The following is an 8,072-nucleotide window of genomic DNA, read 5'->3' as shown; positions in this document are numbered from 1 at the left end:
CTCTGCCTCTCTCTCTCTCTCTCTCTCTGTGTGACTATCATAAATAAATAAAAATTAAAAAAAAAGAAACAGCAACTCAGACAGTGAAGGCTTAATTGGTAAGTCATTGAGTGCCAGGAGAAAACTGAAGAATTGTTCTACTTGTGTGACTGATATTAAAAGAAAATCCTATAAATGCCAAGGGAGCTTGTATGAAGGGCTAAATGCTTCAGAGACAAACTTTTTTGTGATGTTTATCCTCATCTCTTTATGGTGATCATGTCCTTACAAGCTTTCTTGTGCATCATATCATAACACTATAAACCAACTTGTATATGTTGAGTTGGACAGTGTATATAAACTTAAAGCATTTGTATTACAGCTTGTTAGCGACTATATTCCAGGGGAAATTAAGTTTTATTTTATGAGCACAGTAGTGTTTATAAAACTATAAGAATATTTATTAGCCCGATTTTCAGACTAAACTACTTGAAAATACAGAATATTTCATGGGACAATAATCACCAAAGATTTGTTGTGTACAGTGGATAGACACAAAACTACCTAACACTTTGTGCTGCAAGTACTCTGCAAGGTCTTGGGATTCAGGCAGTGCTGCTGACTGTGCAGGTATTCTGGTTTGCATTCATCCGCTAAAAGGCATGGGATGGGGTTATTTCCTGCTCATATGATTCTAGGATAGAGTCTAGCAAGTGATTCTACGGTGGTCTCAGAACCATTTGTTTGGTAATCTTGCCTCAGATATTTTGGAAATGATCCCTTCTTACTTTCTTTCTCCTCTCAATTTGGAAATACATTCTTTTTTACATATATATCGAGGAGTTCTTGGATTATAGTGTTCAGGAGCAAGAAGCTACTGGCATCCACATGGCTAGCTGTAGGGAGAAGTCTCTGTTAGATGAAGAAAATAGGCAGACCTATGAGGCTGACCTAAGCCAAAATTTCATTAATCAGTTGACCTCCTTATGTTCCTACTCTGATCAGTATAATACAATGATGCTTTGAGTCTCTTGAAATTAGTGTTCATTCAGAGTCAATGTCCAATAACGCTTCAAAAGTCTGATTGTTTCTCTTCCCTCAATGAAAGGCTAATGGTTGTAGATCTCTTTGGGGAAGAGTGGAAAAAAGATGAACTATATAAATTTTTTTCTGTTTAATAGAGTTATTTCTCAAAGACTTGCCCCCCACTTTTAATTTAAAAGATTCTGAGTCTGGGACACCTGGGTGGCTCAGCAGTTGAGCATCTGCCTTTAGCTCAGGGTGTGATTCTGGAGCCCCAAGATCAAGTCCCACATTAGGCTTCTTACAGGGACCCTGCTTCTCCCTCTGCCTATGTTCTGCCTCTGTGTGTATGTGTTGTGTGTGTGTGTGTGTGTGCGTTTCTCTCATGAATAAATAAATAAAAATCTTAAAAAAGATTCTGCATCTGTAAAATAGCTCAAGTAAGGAAATTGAGCAGACATGACCTCTTATAGAATTCAGGTTAGACTTCTGGTCACTTGACCTAGAACCCATCTACTTAAGTGAGGACATTACAGGTGCTTCCAGCAAAGTAAGGCTAACCTACTTGGACGGGAGTGGAAAGGCTACATTTACTGGCAAAAAAGATGCAATAGAATTTGGGGTTTCATGTCCCTTAGAATCTTCCCATATGTCCTGATTCCAGTTTTCAAGATCTCAATCCTTCCCAGCCAGTGTCTTCACATTAACAGAAGACATTTTGCAATGCTTAAAAATCCATAAATTCCCTCTCTTCAGTCCCTCACAATGCTGCAAATGGTAGTTTCATCTTTCGGCCAAATTCCCTACAAAATCTCCAGCTATATCTAGGAACTTTTCTACCTTGCCTCTTGACATTTTACCTGATAACAAAAACAAGCAATGCCCACTCTCTCCAGCAGATGGAGCCATTAAACAAACGTGTCCTTAAGAAGACATCAGAAAACAGCCCTTTTTCTATATGGTCGGTCATCTGAGACATTGATAGCAACAGTTAACATCAGTAACTGACTTAACTACAGCTTACCGTTAAGAAAAGAAAAAAAAATGCAATTAGTAGATACCATACAAAAAGCTTACGGAATGAGAGAAAATAATTAATTTTTATCTATTTTATAAAACCCTGACCACAGAAGAGGCAAATTGATATAGAGGTAAGAGCATAAAAGCGTGAGTTGACCTGTCTTCAGAGCTTAGTGAACTTGTGGTCTCTAGTGATACTTAGGAATAACAAGAGGGAGGCGAGCATGCACTTCCTAGGGAGTGAGGGTGGGAGGGGACTGAGAGGAAGTTTTAAGATCCCTGCTGCCAGGCAAGCTGTTTACTGTCATCTCTGTAACGAAACCTGTACCAGAAACTGAAAGCTGAGATATATGAAGATTCACAATGAATCATTAGATCACTTTTTGCTCACCTCCACAATGCATCCAATTCCTTGTACAGCCCAATCAAATAGTTAAGTTAGCCTTAAAATTTGAAGAAGAGGAAAAAAGCATGGAAACATATGTAAATCAGTATTAACACATCTCATTTTTTACAGTTTCCATTAACCAGAGAATCATACCACAGCACTCTAAATATAGAGGTGAACTATAAAACTGTCACAAAAACAAAAACTGTTTTTGATAAAAAAAAAAAAAAAAACAATGGCAACAGAACCAGGACAGTAAATCTGAACTATACCAGTTGTGGAGGAAAGAAGAAGAAGAAAAAAAAAAGGATCAGGCTACTATGAGATCAACAACAGGAATACTAAAAATTGGATGTTTCTGTGAAAAAAAATTGGCTACAGAGATATGATTTAGAAATCAATTTCATCAGAATGCTTAGAAGTTGAAATGAATAGGATCTCTGATGTAAATTGAACAAATAGAAGGTAACCATACAAAATAATCCCAAATTTGCTTTAAACAGTTCACTCTCTTGAGTCTTCAATTTGAGTACTAAAAAGTCACCACTTAAATAGTATGTACTACTTGTTGAGCATAGTTTTAAGGTGTTTTAAGAATTTTAAATATATATGAACCTTAACAAAAAGCTCCTAGGTAAGGGCTCCAGGAGTGGCTCAGTTGGTTAAGCATCTGACTCTTGATTTTGGTTCAGGTCAGGATCTCAGGGTCATGGGACCATGCCCCAAGGCTCCACACTCAGGCTCCACACTCAGTGGGGAGTCAGCTTGAGATTCTCTCTCCCCTTCCCCCTACACTTCTCCTACTGCCCCTCTCTCAAATAAATAAATAAATAAATAAATAAATAAATCTCTCTTTTTTTTTTTTAAGCTGCTAGGTAGACACTGTTATGATTCTCATTTTAAAGATGAAGAAATTGGCAGAATTTCCAGAACACAGAACACTCGGTGAGACACGGAGGAGCAGTGGCTGCCGGAGCTGCGCCCAGCAACGTTACCCTTCCCGTTCCTCCACACCGGCCTTGGCCCTCTCACTGGCTGTAGAAAATGGTGAAAGAAACCACTTACTATGATGTTTTGGGGGTCAAACCCAATACCACCAGGAGGAACTGAAAAAGGCTTACAGGAAACTGGCCTTGAAGTACCACCCTGATAATCCAAATCAAGGAGAGAAGTTTAAACAGATTTCTCAAGATTATGAAGTGCTCTCTGATGCAAAGAAAAGGGAATTACATGACAAAGGAGGAGAACAGGCAATTAAAGAAGGTGGAGCTGGTGGTGGTTTTGGCTCCCCCATGGACATCTTTGATATGTTTTTTGGAGGAGGAGGCAGGATGCAGAGAGAACGGAGAGGTAAAAATGTTGTACATCAGCTCTCAGTAACCTTAGAAGATTTATATAATGGCACAACAAGAAAACTAGCTCTGCAAAAGAATGTGATTTGCGATAAATGTGAAGGCCCAGGTGGTAAGAAAGGAGCAGTCGAATGTTGTCCCCATTGCTGAGGTACTGGAATGCAAATAAGAACTCATAAGATAGGATCTGGAATGGTTCAGCAAATTCAATCTGTGTGCATGGAGTGCCAGGGCCATGGGGAACGCATCAGTCCTAAAGATAGATGTAAAACCTGCAACGGAAGGAAGATACTTCGAGAGAAGGAGATTCTAGAAGTGCATATTGACAAAGGCGTGAAAGATGGCCAGAAGATAACATTCCATGGTGAGGGAGACCAAGAACCAGGACTTGAACCAGGAGATATTATCATTGTTTTAGATCAGAAGGACCATGCTGTTTTTACTCGATGAGGAGAAGATCTTTTCATGTGTATGGATATACAGCTGGTTGAAGCCCTGTGTGGCTTTCAAAAGCCAATATCTACTCTTGACAACCGAACCATCATCGTCACCTCTCATCCAGGTCAGATTGTCAAACATGGGGATATCAAGTGTGTGCTAAACGAAGGCATGCCAATTTATCGTAGACCATATGAGAAGGGTCGCCTAATCATCGAATTTAAGGAAAATTTCCCCAAGAATGGCTTTCTCTCTCCTGATAAACTTTCTTTACTGGAAAAACTCCTATCTTAGAGGAAAGAAGTAGAAGAGATTGATGAAATGGATCATGTAGAACTGGTGGACTTTGATCCCAATCAGGAAAGACAGCGCCATTACAATGGGGAAGCATATGAGGATGATGAACATCATCCTAGGGGTGGTGTTCAGTGTCAGACCTCCTAATGGAGCCAGTGAATAACACCGCTGCTGGCATTTTACATGCAGTAGTGAATGAGTGAAGGACTATAATCATAGCTCACTACTTGCTATTGTTTTTGTTTTAATATTCAACTATAAGAGTGTTTCAAAAATTAAATGAAGAATAAACTCAAAAAGAAAAGCTCTGACTTTGCCCTGTGTGTATGATAACTTCAATGTGCAAGATAAGTTTAATATTGTAAAAACTACTTTTAAAAAATCTCCCCTAGCGTTTGTTAGGCCATACCTTGTAATTGATTGCAGCTCTGTGTATGAAACAGTTCAGGCTGAAATGCTAGGTGTATGTATTGACTTCAGTGTATGACCCTTAATTGTTAAGCTATGAAGTTAAAATTTGTATCTAATTGGCAGTCAGACAAAGAATTTATTAATTTATAGAGAAGTGTTGGTCTGTAGTTATGTTATGTTAAGTGGGATTCATTGTGATGCCCCTGCATTTTATTGCCTCAACTGTTACTTGAAGATGACATGCTATGTAATTTGGCCTGTGGTATCAGTGATTGAAAGGATACCTCTCTAAAGAAGGGGCTTATCATATGCTGCTGCTTGAGGGCTTGCACTTGTAGAATTGCATTCCCTTCTGCTGTGCCATCTTTTATATATATATATGTATATATATATCAGTCCTGGTTACACTTTTTTTCCTTCTCTTTGGACCATGATAAACTTCAGAGTAGTGACTTCGGGAGCAGGGTAACTTAGAGTGAAGAAACATTGACGTGGAGAGGTTAATTTGCATGTATGAGACAGGAAGTTGTCTTCTAGGTATGTGACAGGCTTACTTTAAACCATTTAACTTATGCTCCGAAGTAACTGTAATTTCTTGTTGGTAGTATAGCAAATTATGAGGAGCAGCTTTAATTGTATGTTTAAAAGTCATGTTCACAAGCTTAAATCTGGAATCAGAATTAAGCAATTGAAATGTATGAATGTCTCCTTAATATACTGATTACAAAGCATTTCCAGTGTGTCACTACAGGCTCCACACCCCCCCAGATTGAAAGCACTGGTTTTTCACTAAAAAAATAAATAATAAATAAGGAAATAAATAAATAAATAAATAAATAAATAAATAAATAAATAAATAAATAAAAATTTATCCTTCTGGAGAATCTGAGTAAATTTTTAAAATCTCACATCTAGTAAGTGGCAAAGTGCAAATTTAACCTCAGGAAATCTGATTTCAGAGTCCATGCTTAACTATTATTCAGTTATATTGCATCTAAGGGCCAGATAGCAAAGTTAACTGAGTGAAGATGAGAGTTGTGGGGGACTGTGAACTTGGGCAGATCTTCAAAATTAGTATTAATATTTTATACTTAAACCTCCTGTGTAACAAAAATCCTATAATCATGAGCTAAGTACCCTGGCTGTCTGTGATATGCAGACTGCCTTGGACCCGCATTATATAAACTTGATCATGAACATCACACATACATCTTAGCCCAGAAATATTAACAACATCAATCAATAATTCTCTTAGTCCTGAAGGAATCACCTGTGTTTTGGTGACAGTGTGTCAACCAAATAAAAGTTTGTCCGTGATCTAATATACCTCAACACAGAAAAGTTCATGTAAGAGATACACTTTTGAGTATTAGAAAAATTAATTTCACAAGTCCTATGGAATTTATGTGTTCCATAATTTTAATAATGAGAATCATATATAATCATGCTTTCCTCTCACTTTTAACTACCTCAAATCTCAAAGTTTGTTCTGGCTATCAGAAAGTTCAGAGTTAGATTCAGTACTAAATAATCACAGGTTTTACCTACTTTTATGGCAATATATTAAGTTGCCTCCCTTTCTTTGATCCTCATAATGAATGAATATCTCTTCAAGTGTATATTTTTTACAAATCTACTCAAAAACTTTTAAAATAAATATTTAAAAGAAATCAATGTATATTTTAGTTTATTTGTTGTTTTTGAGGCAACTCCAGGATATTTCTTCTCTTAGTAGGTGTCTGGATTTGGATTCATACCAAAGTACCTTCTAGAATAATTTGACAGTAGGTGACTGAATACCAAGAGCCTTATTTTATGTGCATTGCTTCCTGTCCCTTGAAGAATTATATATTCTGCCTCTCCTGTACCACTAAGCCCTATGCTATGAACAGCAGAGGCATTTGAGTGAATTAATTAATAAATAACTGAATGAAGTATAAATATCTTCATTCTCAGGGGTTTAGAAACACCAGTTAAGCCTCTAACTCTCTTTTCTTTGGGGTCTGGATAGCAATTCTACAAGTTCAAAGGATTCAGTTTTATCTCAAGTTTCTATCAGAAGAGTCTTAGGAGTTCACATGAATAATTAGCCTAGCAATTAGTTGATCACCAATTTGTTGTCCCAAATCTATCATTCACTACGTGCTCTATCATGGAGATGGACTGTAAATTTTTCTGTCATGCCAACTGGTGCAGAGTCAAGTTTTGTCTGCTGAGGATATTAGAAAAACTCTGTAAGAGGAAGGAATTTCTCTTCCTGGTTCTCATGTACTTTGTTCACCAGACTTTTACACAGTTGGGTTTTCTTCAATACTCAATGGCCAGTTTCTTGTAGCACCTGCCCCTGGGAAACTTTCAATGACCCCTTTTCAGATGCTTTCATAATTGAGTGGTGGCCCCCCGCACCTCTGATGGTGGGCATCCCCTCCTATTGCTCTGGTGGCTCTGGAGTGAACTCCTAATTGTAGTGCCTTCCTGTGGACACTTTCCCCAGCCCGCCAGAGGGCAGATCTGAAGATTCCGGCTGATGTGGCACCTCACCTAGCATTTTAGTTACCTGGTAAGCCATGCTGGTGTCCTCTGCTGAGGTCAGGATTTTGATCTGCAGTGTGGTATGGGGAGGGGGCTTGTCCTTCAATGTTCTCTCTCAGCCTAAGCATAAGGGAGTGGCTGTATCCTGTGTCTGATATTGTATTCTTTAGAGTTTTCTTTACCTCCTTTTAACCAATGCCCTATAAATTTAATCCTCTATTAATATTTTTTATATTAAATTTTCCAACAGGATGCCTGGGTGGCTCAGTGGTTGAGCATCTGCCTTTGGCTCAGGTCGTGATCCCAGGGTCCTGGGATTGAGTTCTGCAACTGTTTTCCCACAGGGAGCCTCTTCTCCCTCTGCCTATATCTCTGCCTCTCTCTCTCTGTGTCTCCTATGAATAAATGAAAATTAAAAAAAATAAAAGAAAAATAAATTTCCCAGTTCAAGTTATTGTGGTTTCCAGCCTCTTGCTTAGGCCCTGACTAACATAAGACTGTAGTTAATTCAACTGAAATTTTAATTGATCCATTTTTTTCTAACCTCCAGGGCCTCTAGAATTTCCTCTGATTCAGTCATATTCAAGCTTTTTAAGCAATGGAATACCATTTAGAGACAAAATCCTATGTGG

General features: G+C 38.1%; 1 pseudogene; it reads left to right on the top strand.

Annotated features, from left to right (window-relative positions):
• Positions 1-3,454: 3,454 nt before the first annotated feature.
• Positions 3,455-4,644, top strand: LOC121480287 (annotated as a pseudogene).
• Positions 4,645-8,072: the final 3,428 nt, after the last annotated feature.

This window comes from Vulpes lagopus, chromosome 21 (genome assembly GCF_018345385.1).
Source record: "Vulpes lagopus strain Blue_001 chromosome 21, ASM1834538v1, whole genome shotgun sequence".
NCBI classification, from domain to species: Eukaryota; Metazoa; Chordata; class Mammalia; order Carnivora; family Canidae; genus Vulpes; species Vulpes lagopus.
Note: the sequence above shows the minus strand (reverse complement) of the source record. Positions and strands in the feature narration are given on the sequence as shown.